The following is a 19,838-nucleotide window of genomic DNA, read 5'->3' as shown; positions in this document are numbered from 1 at the left end:
GAAGTACTAGCCAGAGCAATCAGAGAAGAGAAGGAAATAAAGAGCATCCAGATTGGAAAAGATGAAGTCAAACTGTCCCTGTTTGCAGATGACATGATCCTATATATCGAACAGCCTAAAACCTCTACAAAGAAACTGTTGGAATTGATAAATGATTTCAGCACAGTAGCAGGATACAAAATCAACACACAAATATCAGTGGCATTTCTTTTCTCCAGTAGTGAACATGCAGAACAAGAAATCAAGAAAGCCTGCCCATTGACGAAAGCCACCAAAAAAGTAAAATACTTAGGAATTGAGTTAACCAAGGAGGTGAAAAATCTCTATAATGAGAACTACAAACCACTGCTCAGAGAAATTAGAGAGGATACAAGAAGATGGAAAGATATCCCATGCTCTTGGATTGGAAGAATCAACATAGTGAAAATGTCCATACTACCCAAAGTGATATACAAATTCAATGCAATCCCCATCAAAATTCCAAAGACATTTTTCTCAGAAATGGAAAAATCTATCCAGTCATTTATATGGAATAATAAAAGACCACGCATAGCCAAAGCAATGCTGAGCAAAAATAATAAAGATGGAGGCATAACACTACCAGGCTTTAAACTATACTACAAAGCTATAATAACCAAAACAGTATGGCACTGGCATAAAAACAGACACACTGAACAATGGAATAGAATAGAGGATCCAGAAATCAACCCACACACTTACTGCCATCTGATCTTTGACAAAGGCACCAAGCCTATTCACTGGGGAAGGGACTGCCTCTTCAGCAAATGGTGCTGGGATAACTGGATATCCATATGCAGGAGAATGAAACTAGATCCATACCTCTCACCGAATACTAAAATCAACTCAAAATGGAGTAAGGATTTAAATATACACCCTGAAGCAATAAAACTCCTTAAAGAAAACATAGGAGAAACACTCCAGGAAATAGGATTGGGCACAGTCTTCATGAAGACGACCCCAAAAGCACGGGCAACCAAAGGAAAAATAAACAAATGGGATTATATCAAACTAAAAAGCTTCTGCACAGCAAAAGAAGCAATTAACAGAGTTAAAAGACAACCAACGGAGTGGGAGAAATATTTGCAAAATATACATCTGACAAAGGATTAATATCCAAGGAACTCAAACAACTTTACCAGAAGAAAACAAGCAACCCAATTAAAAAATGGGCAAAAGAGCTAAGTAGGCATTTCTCTAAGGAAGATATACAAATGGCCAACAGACATATGAAAAAATGCTCAACGTCACTCAGCATCCGGGAAATGCAAATCAAAACCACACTGAGATACCATCTAACCCCAGTTAGGATGGCTAAAATCCAAAAGACTCTGAACGATAAATGCTGGCGAGGTTGCGGAGAAAAAGGAACTCTCATACATTGTTGGTGGGACTGCAAAATGGTGCAGCCTCTATGGAAAATGGTATGGAGGTTCCTCAAACAATTGCAGATAGATCTACCATACGACCCAGCTATCCCACTGTTGGGAATATACCCAGAGGAATGGAAATCACCAAGTCGAAGGATTACCTGTTCCCCAATGTTCATCGCACCACTCTTTACAATAGCCAAGAGTTGGAAGCAGCCCAAATGTCCATCATCAGATGAGTGGATAGGGAAAATGTGGTACATCTACACCATGGAATACTACTCAGCTATAAAAACGAATGAAATACTGCCATTTGCAACAACATGGATGGACCTCGAGAGAATTATATTAAGTGAAACAAGTCAGGCACAGAAAGAGAAATACCACATGTTCTCACTTATCGGTGGGAGCTAAAAATTAATATATAAATTCACACACACACACACACACACACACAAAACTGGGGGGGGGCGGAAGAAGATATAACAACCACAATTACTTGAAGATGATACGACAAGCAAACAGATAGGACATTGTTGTGGGGAAGGGGGAGAGGGAGAAGTTAGGGAGGTTTTGGTGATGGGGAGCAATAATCAGCCAAAAGGTATATGGACAAAATAAAATTTAAAAAAAATATGTAAATAGAGTAAATAAATAAAATAAAGAACTAGAAAACCAGGAACAATCCAAAGCTAAAGTTAGCAGACGGAAAGAAATCATTAAGATCAGAGCAGAACTGAATGAAATTGAAACCCAAAAAACAATACAAAAGATCAATGAATCAAAAAGTTGGTTTTTCAAAAAATAAATAAAATTGACAAACCATTAGCATGGTTAACTAAAAAAAGAAGAGAGAAGACTCAAATAACAGAAATTAGAAATGAAAAAGGCGATATTACAACTGATTCATCTGAAATACAAGGAATCATTCGAGACTACTATAAACAACTATACGCCAACATATTTGAAAATCTGGAGGAAATGGATACATTTCTGGACACACACAAGCTCCCAAAACTGAACCATGAAGATGTAGAAAATTTGAGCAGACCAATAACAATAAAGGAGATTGAAGATATTATCAGAAGGCTCCCAAGAAATAATAGCCCAGGACCAGATGTATTCACAGCAGAATTTTACAAAACATTCAAAGAAGAATTGACACCGATTCTTTACAAACTATTCCAAAAGATTGAAACAGACGCAAATCTCCCAAACTCATTCTATGAAGCAAACATCATCCTGATACCCAAACCAGGTAAAGATATAACCAAAAAAGAAAACTACAGGCCGATATCCTTGATGAATATAGATGCAAAAATCCTCACTAAAATACTAGCAAACAGAATACAGCAACACATACGAAAAATTATTCACCACGATCATGTGGGAGTCACCCCAGAGATTCAATGTTGGTTCAACATATGCAAATCAATAAATGTGATACACCATATTAATAAAGTCAAACACAAGGACCATATGATCATCTCTATAGATGCTGAAAAAGCATTTGATAAAGTTCAGCACTCATTCATGGCAAAGATCCTCTATAAGTTAGGTATAGAGGGAAAGTATCTCAACATCATTAAAGCCATATATGCCAAACCCACTGCCAATATCATCGTGAATGGGGAAAAGCTGAAAGCTTTTCCTTTAAGAACAGGAACTAGACGAGGATGCCCACTCTCACCACTCCTATTCAACATAGTCTTGGAAGTACTAGCCAGAGCAATCAGAGAAGAGAAGGAAATAAAGAGCATCCAGATTGGAAAAGATGAAGTCAAACTGTCCCTGTTTGCAGATGACATGATCCTATATATCGAACAGCCTAAAACCTCTACAAAGAAACTGTTGGAATTGATAAATGATTTCAGCACAGTAGCAGGATACAAAATCAACACACAAATATCAGTGGCATTTCTTTTCTCCAGTTGTGAACATGCAGAACAAGAAATCAAGAAAGCCTGCCCATTGACGAAAGCCACCAAAAAAATAAAATACTTAGGAATTGAGTTAACCAAGGAGGTGAAAAATCTCTATAATGAGAACTACAAACCACTGCTCAGAGAAATTAGAGAGGATAGAAGAAGATGGAAAGATATCCCATGCTCTTGGATTGGAAGAATCAACATAGTGAAAATGTCCATACTACCCAAAGTGATATACAAATTCAATGCAATCCCCATCAAAATTCCAAAGACATTTTTCTCAGAAATGGAAAAAACTATCCAGTCATTTATATGGAATAATAAAAGACCACGCATAGCCAAAGCAATGCTGAGCAAAAAAAATAAGGCTGGAGGCATAACACTACCTGGCTTTAAACTATACTACAAAGCTATAATAACCAAAACAGTATGGTACTGGCATAAAAACAGACACACTGAATAATGGAATAGAATAGAGGATCCAGAAATCAACCCACACACTTACTGCCATCTGATCTTTGACAAAGGCACCAAGCCTATTCACTGGGGAAGGGACAGCCTCTTCAGCAAATGGTGCTGGGATAACTGGATATCCATATGCAGGAGAATGAAACTAGAGCCATACCTCTCACCGAATACTAAAATCAACTCAAAATGGAGTAAGGATTTAAATATACACCCTGAAGCAATAAAACTCCTTAAAGAAAACATAGGAGAAACACTCCAGGAAATAGGACTGGACACAGTCTTCATGAAGACGACCCCAAAAGCACGGGCAACCAAAGGAAAAATAAACAAATGGGATTATATCAAACTAAAAAGCTTCTGCACAGCAAAAGAAGCAATTAACAGAGTTAAAAGACAACCAACGGAGTGGGAGAAATATTTGCAAAATATACATCTGACAAAGGATTAATATCCAAGGAACTCAAACAACTTTACAAGAAGAAAACAAGCAACCCAATTAAAAAATGGGCAAAAGAGCTAAGTAGGCATTTCTCTAAGGAAGATATACAAATGGCCAACAGACATATGAAAAAATGCTCAACGTCACTCAGCATCCGGGAAATGCAAATCAAAACCACACTGAGATACCATCTAACCCCAGTTAGGATGGCTAAAATCCAAAAGACTCTGAACGATAAATGCGGGCGAGGTTGCGGAGAAAAAGGAACTCTCATACATTGTTGGTGGGACTGCAAAATGGTGCAGCCTCTATGGAAAATGGTATGGAGGTTCCTCAAACAATTGCAGATAGATCTACCATACGACCCAGCTATCCCACTGTTGGGAATATACCCAGAGGAATGGAAATCATCAAGTAGAAGGGATACCTGTTCCCCAATGTTCATCGCAGCACTCTTTACAATAGCCAAGAGTTGGAAGCAGCCCAAATGTCCATCATCAGATGAGTGGATAGGGAAAATGTGGTACATCTACACCATGGAATACTACTCAGCTATAAAAACCAATGAAATACTGCCATTTGCAACAACATGGATGGACCTCGAGAGAATTATATTAAGTGAAACAAGTCAGGCACAGAAAGAGAAATACCACATGTTCTCACTTATTGGTGGGAGCTAAAAATTAATATATAAATTCACATACACACACACACACAAAAACCGGGGGGGCGGAAGAAGATATAACAACCACAATTACTTGAAGATGATACGACAAGCAAACAGATAGGACATTGTTGGGGGGAAGGGGGAGAGGTAGGGAGGTTTTGGTGATGGGGAGCAATAATCAGCCAAAAGGTATTTCGACAAAATAAAATTTTAAAAAAATATGTATATAGAGTAAATAAATAAAATAAAGAACTAGAAAACCAAGAACAATCCAAACCCAAATTTAGCAGACGGAAAGAAATCATTAAGATCAGAGCAGAACTGAATGAAATTGAAACCCAAGAAACAATACAAAAGATCAATGAATCAAAAAGTTGGTTTTTCAAAAATTAAATAAAATTGACAAACCATTAGCATGGTTAACTAAAAAAAGAAGAGAGAAGACTCAAATAACAAAAATTAGAAATGAAAAAGGCGATATTACAACTGATTCATCTGAAATACAAGGAATCATTCGAGACTACTATAAACAACTATACGCCAACATGTTTGAAAATCTGGAGGAAATGGATACATTTCTGGACACACACAAGCTCCCAAAACTGAACCATGAAGATGTAGAAAATTTGAACAGACAAATAACAATAAAGGAGATTGAAGCTGTTATCAGAAGGCTCCCAAGAAAGAAAAGCGCTGGACCAGATGGATTCACAGCAGAATTTTACCAAACATTCAAAGAGGAATTGACACCGGTTCGTTACAAACTATTCCAAAAGATTGAAACAGACGCAAATCTCCCAAACTCATTCTATGAAGCAAACCTCATCCTGATACCCACACCAGGTAAAGATATAACCAAAAAAGAAAACAACAGGCCGATATCCTTGATGAATATAGATGCAAAAATCCTCACTAAAATACTAGCAAACATAATACAGCAACACATACGAAAAATTATTCACCACGATCATGTGGGAGTCACCCCAGAGATTCAATGTTGGTTCAACATATGCAAATCAATAAATGTGATACACCATATTAATAAAGTCAAACACAAGGACCATATGATCATCTCTATAGATGCTGAAAAAGCATTTGATAAAGTTCAGCACTCATTCATGGCAAAGATCCTCTATAAGTTAGGTATAGAGCGAAAGTATCTCAACATCATTAAAGCCATATATGCCAAAGCCACTGCCAATATCATCGTGAATGGGGAAAAGCTGAAAGCTTTTCCTTTAAGAACAGGAACTAGACGAGGATGCCCACTCTCACCACTCCTATTCAACATAGTCTTGGAAGTACTAGCCAGAGCAATCAGAGAAGAGAAGGATATAACGGACATCCAGATTGGAAAAGATGAAGTCAAACTGTCCCTGTTTGCAGATGACATGATCCTATATATCGAACAGCCTAAAACCTCTACAAAGAAACTGTTGGAATTGATAAATGATTTCAGCACAGTAGCAGGATACAAAATCAACACACAAATATCAGTGGCATTTCTTTTCTCCAGTTGTGAACATGCAGAACAAGAAATCAAGAAAGCCTGCCCATTGACGAAAGCCACCAAAAAAATAAAATACTTAGGAATTGAGTTAACCAAGGAGGTGAAAAATCTCTATAATGAGAACTACAAACCACTGCTCAGAGAAATTAGAGAGGATAGAAGAAAATGGAAAGATATCCCATGCTCTTGGATTGGAAGAATCAACATAGTGAAAATGTCCATACTACCCAAAGTGATATACAAATTCAATGCAATCCCCATCAAAATTCCAAAGACATTTTTCTCAGAAATGGAAAAAACTATCCAGTCATTTATATGGAATAATAAAAGACCACGCATAGCCAAAGCAATGCTGAGCAAAAAAAATAAGGCTGGAGGCATAACACTACCTGGCTTTAAACTATACTACAAAGCTATAATAACCAAAACAGTATGGTACTGGCATAAAAACAGACACACTGAATAATGGAATAGAATAGAGGATCCAGAAATCAACCCACACACTTACTGCCATCTGATCTTTGACAAAGGCACCAAGCCTATTCACTGGGGAAGGGACAGCCTCTTCAGCAAATGGTGCTGGGATAACTGGATATCCATATGCAGGAGAATGAAACTAGAGCCATACCTCTCACCGAATACTAAAATCAACTCAAAATGGAGTAAGGATTTAAATATACACCCTGAAGCAATAAAACTCCTTAAAGAAAACATAGGAGAAACACTCCAGGAAATAGGACTGGACACAGTCTTCATGAAGACGACCCCAAAAGCACGGGCAACCAAAGGAAAAATAAACAAATGGGATTATATCAAACTAAAAAGCTTCTGCACAGCAAAAGAAGCAATTAACAGAGTTAAAAGACAACCAACGGAGTGGGAGAAATATTTGCAAAATATACATCTGACAAAGGATTAATATCCAAGGAACTCAAACAACTTTACAAGAAGAAAACAAGCAACCCAATTAAAAAATGGGCAAAAGAGCTAAGTAGGCATTTCTCTAAGGAAGATATACAAATGGCCAACAGACATATGAAAAAATGCTCAACGTCACTCAGCATCCGGGAAATGCAAATCAAAACCACACTGAGATACCATCTAACCCCAGTTAGGATGGCTAAAATCCAAAAGACTCTGAACGATAAATGCGGGCGAGGTTGCGGAGAAAAAGGAACTCTCATACATTGTTGGTGGGACTGCAAAATGGTGCAGCCTCTATGGAAAATGGTATGGAGGTTCCTCAAACAATTGCAGATAGATCTACCATACGACCCAGCTATAACACTGTTGGGAATATACCCACAGGAATGGAAATAATCAAGTCGAAGGGTTACCTGTTCCCCAATGTTCATCGCAGCACTCTTTACAATAGCCAAGAGTTGGAAGCAGCCCAAATGTCCATCATCAGATGAGTGGATAGGGAAAATGTGGTACATCTACACCATGGAATACTACTCAGCTATAAAAACGAATGAAATACTGCCATTTGCAACAACATGGATGGACCTCGAGAGAATTATATTAAGTGAAACAAGTCAGGCACAGAAAGAGAAATACCACATGTTCTCACTTATTGGTGGGAGCTAAAAATTAATATATAAATTCACACACACACACACAAAAAAAAAAACCGGGGGGGCGGAAGAAGATATAACAACCACAATTACTTGAAGATGATACGACAAGCAAACAGATAGGACATTGTTGGGGGGAAGGGGGAGAGGTAGGGAGGTTTTGGTGATGGGGAGCAATAATCAGCCAAAAGGTATATCGACAAAATAAAATTTTAAAAAAATATGTAAATAGAGTAAATAAATAAAATAAAGAACTAGAAAACCAAGAACAATCCAAACCCAAATTTAGCAGACGGAAAGAAATCATTAAGATCAGAGCAGAACTGAATGAAATTGAAACCCAAGAAACAAAACAAAAGATCAATGAATCAAAAAGATGGTTTTTCAAAAAATAAATAAAATTGACAAACCATTAGCATGGTTAACTAAAAAAAGAAGAGAGAAGACTCAAATAACAAAACTTAGAAATGAAAAATGCGATATTACAACTGATTCATCAGAAATACAAGGAATCATTAGAGACTACTATAAACAACTATACGAAAACATATTAGAAAATCTGGAGGAAATGGATACATTTCTGGACACACACAAGCTCCCAAAACTGAACCATGAAGACGTAGAAAATTTGAACAGACCAATAACAATAAAGGAGATTGAAGCTGTTATCAGAAGGCTCCCAAGAAAGAAAAGCCCAGGACCAGATGGATTCACAGCAGAATTTTACCAAACATTCAAAGAGGAATTGACACCGGTTCGTTACAAACTATTCCAAAAGATTGAAACAGACGCAAATCTCCCAAACTCATTCTATGAAGCAAACATCATCCTGATACCCAAACCAGGTAAAGATATAACCTAAAAAGAAAACTACAGGCCGATATCCTTGATGAATATAGATGCAAAAATCCTCACTAAAATACTAGCAAACAGAATACAGCAACACATACTAAAAATTATTCACCACGATCATGTGGGAGTCACCCCAGAGATTCAATGTTGGTTCAACATATGCAAATCAATAAATGTGATACAACATATTAATAAATTCAAACACAAGGACCATATGATCATCTCTATAGATGCTGAAAAAGCATTTGATAAAGTTCAGCACTCATTCTTGACAAAGACCCTCTATAAGTTAGGTATAGAGGGAAAGTATCTCAACATCATTAAAGCCATATATGCCAAACCCACTGCCAATATCATCCTGAATGGGGAAAAGCTGAAAGCTTTTCCTTTAAGAACAGGAACTAGACGAGGATGCCCACTCTCACCACTCCTATTCAACATAGTCTTGGAAGTACTAGCCAGAGCAATCAGAGAAGAGAAGGAAATAAAGAGCATCCAGATTGGAAAAGATGAAGTCAAACTGTCCCTGTTTGCAGATGACATGATCCTATATATCGAACAGCCTAAAACCTCTACAAAGAAACTGTTGGAATTGATAAATGATTTCAGCACAGTAGCAGGATACAAAATCAACACACAAATATCAGTGGCATTTCTTTTCTCCAGTAGTGAACATGCAGAACAAGAAATCAAGAAAGCCTGCCCATTGACGAAAGCCACCAAAAAAGTAAAATACTTAGGAATTGAGTTAACCAAGGAGGTGAAAAATCTCTATAATGAGAACTACAAACCACTGCTCAGAGAAATTAGAGAGGATACAAGAAGATGGAAAGATATCCCATGCTCTTGGATTGGAAGAATCAACATAGTGAAAATGTCCATACTACCCAAAGTGATATACAAATTCAATGCAATCCCCATCAAAATTCCAAAGACATTTTTCTCAGAAATGGAAAAATCTATCCAGTCATTTATATGGAATAATAAAAGACCACGCATAGCCAAAGCAATGCTGAGCAAAAATAATAAAGATGGAGGCATAACACTACCAGGCTTTAAACTATACTACAAAGCTATAATAACCAAAACAGTATGGCACTGGCATAAAAACAGACACACTGAACAATGGAATAGAATAGAGGATCCAGAAATCAACCCACACACTTACTGCCATCTGATCTTTGACAAAGGCACCAAGCCTATTCACTGGGGAAGGGACTGCCTCTTCAGCAAATGGTGCTGGGATAACTGGATATCCATATGCAGGAGAATGAAACTAGATCCATACCTCTCACCGAATACTAAAATCAACTCAAAATGGAGTAAGGATTTAAATATACACCCTGAAGCAATAAAACTCCTTAAAGAAAACATAGGAGAAACACTCCAGGAAATAGGATTGGGCACAGTCTTCATGAAGACGACCCCAAAAGCACGGGCAACCAAAGGAAAAATAAACAAATGGGATTATATCAAACTAAAAAGCTTCTGCACAGCAAAAGAAGCAATTAACAGAGTTAAAAGACAACCAACGGAGTGGGAGAAATATTTGCAAAATATACATCTGACAAAGGATTAATATCCAAGGAACTCAAACAACTTTACAAGAAGAAAACAAGCAACCCAATTAAAAAATGGGCAAAAGAGCTAAGTAGGCATTTCTCTAAGGAAGATATACAAATGGCCAACAGACATATGAAAAAATGCTCAACGTCACTCAGCATCCGGGAAATGCAAATCAAAACCACACTGAGATACCATCTAACCCCAGTTAGGATGGCTAAAATCCAAAAGACTCTGAACGATAAATGCTGGCGAGGTTGCGGAGAAAAAGGAACTCTCATACATTGTTGGTGGGACTGCAAAATGGTGCAGCCTCTATGGAAAATGGTATGGAGGTTCCTCAAACAATTGCAGATAGATCTACCATACGACCCAGCTATCCCACTGTTGGGAATATACCCAGAGGAATGGAAATCACCAAGTCGAAGGATTACCTGTTCCCCAATGTTCATCGCACCACTCTTTACAATAGCCAAGAGTTGGAAGCAGCCCAAATGTCCATCATCAGATGAGTGGATAGGGAAAATGTGGTACATCTACACCATGGAATACTACTCAGCTATAAAAACGAATGAAATACTGCCATTTGCAACAACATGGATGGACCTCGAGAGAATTATATTAAGTGAAACAAGTCAGGCACAGAAAGAGAAATACCACATGTTCTCACTTATCGGTGGGAGCTAAAAATTAATATATAAATTCACACACACACACACACACACACACACAAAACTGGGGGGGGGCGAAGAAGATATAACAACCACAATTACTTGAAGATGATACGACAAGCAAACAGATAGGACATTGTTGTGGGGAAGGGGGAGAGGGAGAAGTTAGGGAGGTTTTGGTGATGGGGAGCAATAATCAGCCAAAAGGTATATGGACAAAATAAAATTTAAAAAAAATATGTAAATAGAGTAAATAAATAAAATAAAGAACTAGAAAACCAGGAACAATCCAAAGCTAAAGTTAGCACACGGAAAGAAATCATTAAGATCAGAGCAGAACTGAATGAAATTGAAACCCAAAAAACAATACAAAAGATCAATGAATCAAAAAGTTGGTTTTTCAAAAAATAAATAAAATTGACAAACCATTAGCATGGTTAACTAAAAAAAGAAGAGAGAAGACTCAAATAACAGAAATTAGAAATGAAAAAGGCGATATTACAACTGATTCATCTGAAATACAAGGAATCATTCGAGACTACTATAAAGAACTATACGCCAACATATTTGAAAATCTGGAGGAAATGGATACATTTCTGGACACACCAAAGCTCCCAAAACTGAACCATGAAGATGTAGAAAATTTGAGCAGACCAATAACAATAAAGGAGATTGAAGATATTATCAGAAGGCTCCCAAGAAATAATAGCCCAGGACCAGATGTATTCACAGCAGAATTTTACAAAACATTCAAAGAAGAATTGACACCGATTCTTTACAAACTATTCCAAAAGATTGAAACAGACGCAAATCTCCCAAACTCATTCTATGAAGCAAACATCATCCTGATACCCAAACCAGGTAAAGATATAACCAAAAAAGAAAACTACAGGCCGATATCCTTGATGAATATAGATGCAAAAATCCTCACTAAAATACTAGCAAACAGAATACAGCAACACATACGAAAAATTATTCACCACGATCATGTGGGAGTCACCCCAGAGATTCAATGTTGGTTCAACATATGCAAATCAATAAATGTGATACACCATATTAATAAAGTCAAACACAAGGACCATATGATCATCTCTATAGATGCTGAAAAAGCATTTGATAAAGTTCAGCACTCATTCATTGCAAAGATCCTCTATAAGTTAGGTATAGAGGGAAAGTATCTCAACATCATTAAAGCCATATATGCCAAAGCCACTGCCAATATCATCGTGAATGGGGAAAAGCTGAAAGCTTTTCCTTTAAGAACAGGAACTAGACGAGGATGCCCACTCTCACCACTCCTATTCAACATAGTCTTGGAAGTACTAGCCAGAGCAATCAGAGAAGAGAAGGATATAACGGGCATCCAGATTGGAAAAGATGAAGTCAAACTGTCCCTGTTTGCAGATGACATGATCCTATATATCGAACAGCCTAAAACCTCTACAAAGAAACTGTTGGAATTGATAAATGATTTCAGCACAGTAGCAGGATACAAAATCAACACACAAATATCAGTGGCATTTCTTTTCTCCAGTTGTGAACATGCAGAACAAGAAATCAAGAAAGCCTGCCCATTGACGAAAGCCACCAAAAAAATAAAATACTTAGGAATTGAGTTAACCAAGGAGGTGAAAAATCTCTATAATGAGAACTACAAACCACTGCTCAGAGAAATTAGAGAGGATAGAAGAAGATGGAAAGATATCCCATGCTCTAGGATTGGAAGAATCAACATAGTGAAAATGTCCATACTACCCAAAGTGATATACAAATTCAATGCAATCCCCATCAAAATTCCAAAGACATTTTTCTCAGAAATGGAAAAAACTATCCAGTCATTTATATGGAATAATAAAAGACCACGCATAGCCAAAGCAATGCTGAGCAAAAAAAATAAGGCTGGAGGCATAACACTACCTGGCTTTAAACTATACTACAAAGCTATAATAACCAAAACAGTATGGTACTGGCATAAAAACAGACACACTGAATAATGGAATAGAATAGAGGATCCAGAAATCAACCCACACACTTACTGCCATCTGATCTTTGACAAAGGCACCAAGCCTATTCACTGGGGAAGGGACAGCCTCTTCAGCAAATGGTGCTGGGATAACTGGATATCCATATGCAGGAGAATGAAACTAGAGCCATACCTCTCACCGAATACTAAAATCAACTCAAAATGGAGTAAGGATTTAAATATACACCCTGAAGCAATAAAACTCCTTAAAGAAAACATAGGAGAAACACTCCAGGAAATAGGACTGGACACAGTCTTCATGAAGACGACCCCAAAAGCACGGGCAACCAAAGGAAAAATAAACAAATGGGATTATATCAAACTAAAAAGCTTCTGCACAGCAAAAGAAGCAATTAACAGAGTTAAAAGACAACCAACGGAGTGGGAGAAATATTTGCAAAATATACATCTGACAAAGGATTAATATCCAAGGAACTCAAACAACTTTACAAGAAGAAAACAAGCAACCCAATTAAAAAATGGGCAAAAGAGCTAAGTAGGCATTTCTCTAAGGAAGATATACAAATGGCCAACAGACATATGAAAAAATGCTCAACGTCACTCAGCATCCGGGAAATGCAAATCAAAACCACACTGAGATACCATCTAACCCCAGTTAGGATGGCTAAAATCCAAAAGACTCTGAACGATAAATGCGGGCGAGGTTGCGGAGAAAAAGGAACTCTCATACATTGTTGGTGGGACTGCAAAATGGTGCAGCCTCTATGGAAAATGGTATGGAGGTTCCTCAAACAATTGCAGATAGATCTACCATACGACCCAGCTATCCCACTGTTGGGAATATACCCAGAGGAATGGAAATCACCAAGTCGAAGGATTACCTGTTCCCCAATGTTCATCGCACCACTCTTTACAATAGCCAAGAGTTGGAAGCAGCCCAAATGTCCATCATCAGATGAGTGGATAGGGAAAATGTGGTACATCTACACCATGGAATACTACTCAGCTATAAAAACCAATGAAATACTGCCATTTGCAACAACATGGATGGACCTCGAGAGAATTATATTAAGTGAAACAAGTCAGGCACAGAAAGAGAAATACCACATGTTCTCACTTATTGGTGGGAGCTAAAAATTAATATATAAATTCACATACACACACACACAAAAAAACCGGGAGGGCGGAAGAAGATATAACAACCACAATTACTTGAAGATGATACGACAAGCAAACAGATAGGACATTGTTGGGGGGAAGGGGGAGAGGTAGGGAGGTTTTGGTGATGGGGAGCAATAATCAGCCAAAAGGTATTTCGACAAAATAAAATTTTAAAAAAATATGTATATAGAGTAAATAAATAAAATAAAGAACTAGAAAACCAAGAACAATCCAAACCCAAATTTAGCAGACGGAAAGAAATCATTAAGATCAGAGCAGAACTGAATGAAATTGAAACCCAAGAAACAATACAAAAGATCAATGAATCAAAAAGTTGGTTTTTCAAAAATTAAATAAAATTGACAAACCATTAGCATGGTTAACTAAAAAAAGAAGAGAGAAGACTCAAATAACAAAAATTAGAAATGAAAAAGGCGATATTACAACTGATTCATCTGAAATACAAGGAATCATTCGAGACTACTATAAACAACTATACGCCAACATGTTTGAAAATCTGGAGGAAATGGATACATTTCTGGACACACACAAGCTCCCAAAACTGAACCATGAAGATGTAGAAAATTTGAGCAGACCAATAACAATAAAGGAGATTGAAGCTGTTATCAGAAGGCTCCCAAGAAAGAAAAGCCCTGGACCAGATGGATTCACAGCAGAATTTTACCAAACATTCAAAGAGGAATTGACACCGGTTCGTTACAAACTATTCCAAAAGATTGAAACAGACGCAAATCTCCCAAACTCATTCTATGAAGCAAACCTCATCCTGATACCCAAACCAGGTAAAGATATAACCAAAAAAGAAAACTACAGGCCGATATCCTTGATGAATATAGATGCAAAAATCCTCACAAAAATACTAGCAAACAGAATACAGCAACACATACGAAAAATTATACACCACAATCAAGTGGGATTCACCCCAGGGATGCAAGGTTGGTTCAACATACTCAAATCAATAAATGTGATACACCATATTAATAAAGTCAAAAACAAGGACCATATGATCATCTCTATAGATGCTGAGAAAGCATTTGATAAAGTTCAGCACTCATTCATGGCAAAGATCCTCTATAAGTTAGGTATAGAGGGAAAGTATCTCAACATCATTAAAGCCATATATGCCAAAGCCACTGCCAATATCATCGTGAATGGGGAAAAGCTGAAAGCTTTTCCTTTAAGAACAGGAACTAGACGAGGATGCCCACTCTCACCACTCCTATTCAACATAGTCTTGGAAGTACTAGCCAGAGCAATCAGAGAAGAGAAGGATATAACGGGCATCCAGATTGGAAAAGATGAAGTCAAACTGTCCCTGTTTGCAGATGACATGATCCTATATATCGAACAGCCTAAAACCTCTACAAAGAAACTGTTGGAATTGATAAATGATTTCAGCACAGTAGCAGGATACAAAATCAACACACAAATATCAGTGGCATTTCTTTTCTCCAGTAGTGAACATGCAGAACAAGAAATCAAGAAAGCCTGCCCATTGACGAAAGCCACCAAAAAAATAAAATACTTAGGAATTGAGTTAAGCAAGGAGGTGAAAAATCTCTATAATGAGAACTACAAACCACTGCTCAGAGAAATTAGAGAGGATACAAGAAGATGGAAAGATATCCCATGCTCTTGGATTGGAAGAATCAACATAGTGAAAATGTCCATACCACCCAAAGTGATATACAAATTCAATGCAATCCCCATCAAAATTCCAAAGACATTTTTCTCAGAAATGGAAAAAACTATCCAGTCATTTATATGGAATAATAAAAGACCACGCATAGCCAAAGCAATGCTGAGCAAAAAAAATAAGGCTGGAGGCATAACACTACCTGGCTTTAAACTATACTACAAAGCTATAATAACCAAAACAGTATGGTACTGGCATAAAAACAGACACACTGAATAATGGAATAGAATAGAGGATCCAGAAATCAACCCACACACTTACTGCCATCTGATCTTTGACAAAGGCACCAAGCCTATTCACTGGGGAAGGGACGGCCTCTTCAGCAAATTGTGCTGGGATAACTGGATATCCATATGCAGGAGAATGAAACTAGAGCCATACCTCTCACCGAATACTAAAATCAACTCAAAATGGAGTAAGGATTTAAATATACACCCTGAAGCTATAAAACTCCTTAAAGAAAACATAGGAGAAACACTCCAGGAAATAAGACTGGACACAGTCTTCATGAAGACGACCCCAAAAGCACGGGCAACCAAAGGAAAAATAAACAAATGGGATTATATCAAACTAAAAAGCTTCTGCACAGCAAAAGAAGCAATTAACAGAGTTAAAAGACAACCAACGGAGTGGGAGAAATATTTGCAAAATATACATCTGACAAAGGATTAATATCCAAGGAACTCAAACAACTTTACAAGAAGAAAACAAGCAACCCAATTAAAAAATGGGCTAAAGAGCTAAGTAGGCATTTCTCTAAGGAAGATATACAAATGGCCAACAGACATATGAAAAAATGCTCAACATCACTCAGCATCCGGGAAATGCAAATCAAAACCACACTGAGATACCATCTAACCCCAGTTAGGATGGCTAAAATCCAAAAGACTCTGAACGATAAATGCTGGCGAGGTTGCGGAGAAAAAGGAACTCTCATACATTGTTGGTGGGACTGCAAAATGGTGCAGCCTCTATGGAAAATGGTATGGAGGTTCCTCAAACAATTGCAGATAGATCTACCATACGACCCAGCTATCCCACTGTTGGGAATATACCCAGAGGAATGGAAATCATCAAGTCAAAGGTATACCTGTTCCCCAAAGTTCATCGCAGCACTCTTTACAATAGCCAAGAGTTGGAACCAGCGCAATGTCCATCATCTGATGAGTGGATAGGGAAAATGTGGTACATCTACACCATGGAATACTACTCAGCTATAAAAACGAATGAAATACTGCCATTTGCAACAACATGGATGGACCTCGAGAGAATTATATTAAGTGAAACAAGTCAGGCAGAGAAAGAGAAATACCACATGTTCTCACTTATTGGTGATAGCTAAAAATGAATATATAAATTCACACACACAGACACACACACACACACACACACACACACAAAAGCGGGGGGGGAGCGGAAGAAGTTATAACAACCACAATTACTTGAAGATGATACAACAAGCAGATAGGACATTGCTGTGGGGAAGGGGGAGAGGGAGAAGTTAGGGAGGCTTTGGTGATGGGGAGCAATAATCAGCCAAAATGTATATCGACAAAATAAAATTTAAAAAAAATATGTAAATAGAGTAAATAAATAAAATAAAGAACTAGAAAACCAGGAACAATCCAAAGCTAAAGTTAGCACACGGAAAGAAATCATTAAGATCAGAGAAGAACTGAATGAAATTGAAACCCAAAAAACTATACAAAAGATCAATGAATCAAAAAGTTGGTTTTTCAAAAAATAAATATAATTGACAAACCATTAGCGTGGTTAACTAAAAAAAGAAGAGAGAAGACTCAAATAACAAAAATTAGAAATGAAAAAGGCGATATTACAACTGATTCATCTGAAATACAAGGAATCATTCGAGACTACTATAAACAACTATGCGCCAACATATTTGAAAATCTGGAGGAAATGGATAAATTTCTGGACACACACAAGCTCCCAAAACTGAACCATGAAGACGTAGAAAATTTGAACAGACAAATAACAATAAAGGAGATTGAAGCTGTTATCAGAAGGCTCCCAAGAAAGAAAAGCCCAGGACCAGATGTATTCACAGCAGAATTTTACCAAACATTCAAAGAGGAATTGACACCGGTTCGTTACAAACTATTCCAAAAGATTGAAACAGACGCAAATCTCCCAAACTCATTCTATGAAGCAAACCTCATCCTGATACCCACACCAGGTAAAGATATAACCAAAAAAGAAAACTACAGGCCGATATCCTTGATGAATATAGATGCAAAAATCCTCACTAAAATACTAGCAAACAGAATACAGCAACACATACGAAAAATTATTCACCACGATCATGTGGGAGTCACCCCAGAGATTCAATGTTGGTTCAACATATGCAAATCAATAAATGTGATACACCATATTAATAAAGTCAAACACAAGGACCATATGATCATCTCTATAGATGCTGAAAAAGCATTTGATAAAGTTCAGCACTCATTCATGGCAAAGATCCTCTATAAGTTAGGTATAGAGGGAAAGTATCTCAACATCATTAAAGCCATATATGCCAAAGCCACTGCCAATATCATCGTGAATGGGGAAAAGCTGAAAGCTTTTCCTTTAAGAACAGGAACTAGACGAGGATGCCCACTCTCACCACTCCTATTCAACATAGTCTTGGAAGTACTAGCCAGAGCAATCAGAGAAGAGAAGGATATAACGGGCATCCAGATTGGAAAAGATGAAGTCAAACTGTCCCTGTTTGCAGATGACATGATCCTATATATCGAACAGCCTAAAACCTCTACAAAGAAACTGTTGGAATTGATAAATGATTTCAGCACAGTAGCAGGATACAAAATCAACACACAAATATCAGTGGCATTTCTTTTCTCCAGTTGTGAACATGCAGAACAAGAAATCAAGAAAGCCTGCCCATTGACGAAAGCCACCAAAAAAATAAAATACTTAGGAATTGAGTTAACCAAGGAGGTGAAAAATCTCTATAATGAGAACTACAAACCACTGCTCAGAGAAATTAGAGAGGATAGAAGAAGATGGAAAGATATCCCATGCTCTTGGATTGGAAGAATCAACATAGTGAAAATGTCCATACTACCCAAAGTGATATACAAATTCAATGCAATCCCCATCAAAATTCCAAAGACATTTTTCTCAGAAATGGAAAAAACTATCCAGTCATTTATATGGAATAATAAAAGACCACGCATAGCCAAAGCAATGCTGAGCAAAAAAAATAAGGCTGGAGGCATAACACTACCTGGCTTTAAACTATACTACAAAGCTATAATAACCAAAACAGTATGGTACTGGCATAAAAACAGACACACTGAATAATGGAATAGAATAGAGGATCCAGAAATCAACCCACACACTTACTGCCATCTGATCTTTGACAAAGGCACCAAGCCTATTCACTGGGGAAGGGACAGCCTCTTCAGCAAATGGTGCTGGGATAACTGGATATCCATATGCAGGAGAATGAAACTAGAGCCATACCTCTCACCGAATACTAAAATCAACTCAAAATGGAGTAAGGATTTAAATATACACCCTGAAGCAATAAAACTCCTTAAAGAAAACATAGGAGAAACACTCCAGGAAATAGGACTGGACACAGTCTTCATGAAGACGACCCCAAAAGCACGGGCAACCAAAGGAAAAATAAACAAATGGGATTATATCAAACTAAAAAGCTTCTGCACAGCAAAAGAAGCAATTAACAGAGTTAAAAGACAACCAACGGAGTGGGAGAAATATTTGCAAAATATACATCTGACAAAGGATTAATATCCAAGGAACTCAAACAACTTTACAAGAAGAAAACAAGCAACCCAATTAAAAAATGGGCAAAAGAGCTAAGTAGGCATTTCTCTAAGGAAGATATACAAATGGCCAACAGACATATGAAAAAATGCTC

Source organism: Cynocephalus volans, chromosome X (genome assembly GCF_027409185.1).
Source record: "Cynocephalus volans isolate mCynVol1 chromosome X, mCynVol1.pri, whole genome shotgun sequence".
NCBI classification, from domain to species: Eukaryota; Metazoa; Chordata; class Mammalia; order Dermoptera; family Cynocephalidae; genus Cynocephalus; species Cynocephalus volans.
Note: the sequence above shows the minus strand (reverse complement) of the source record.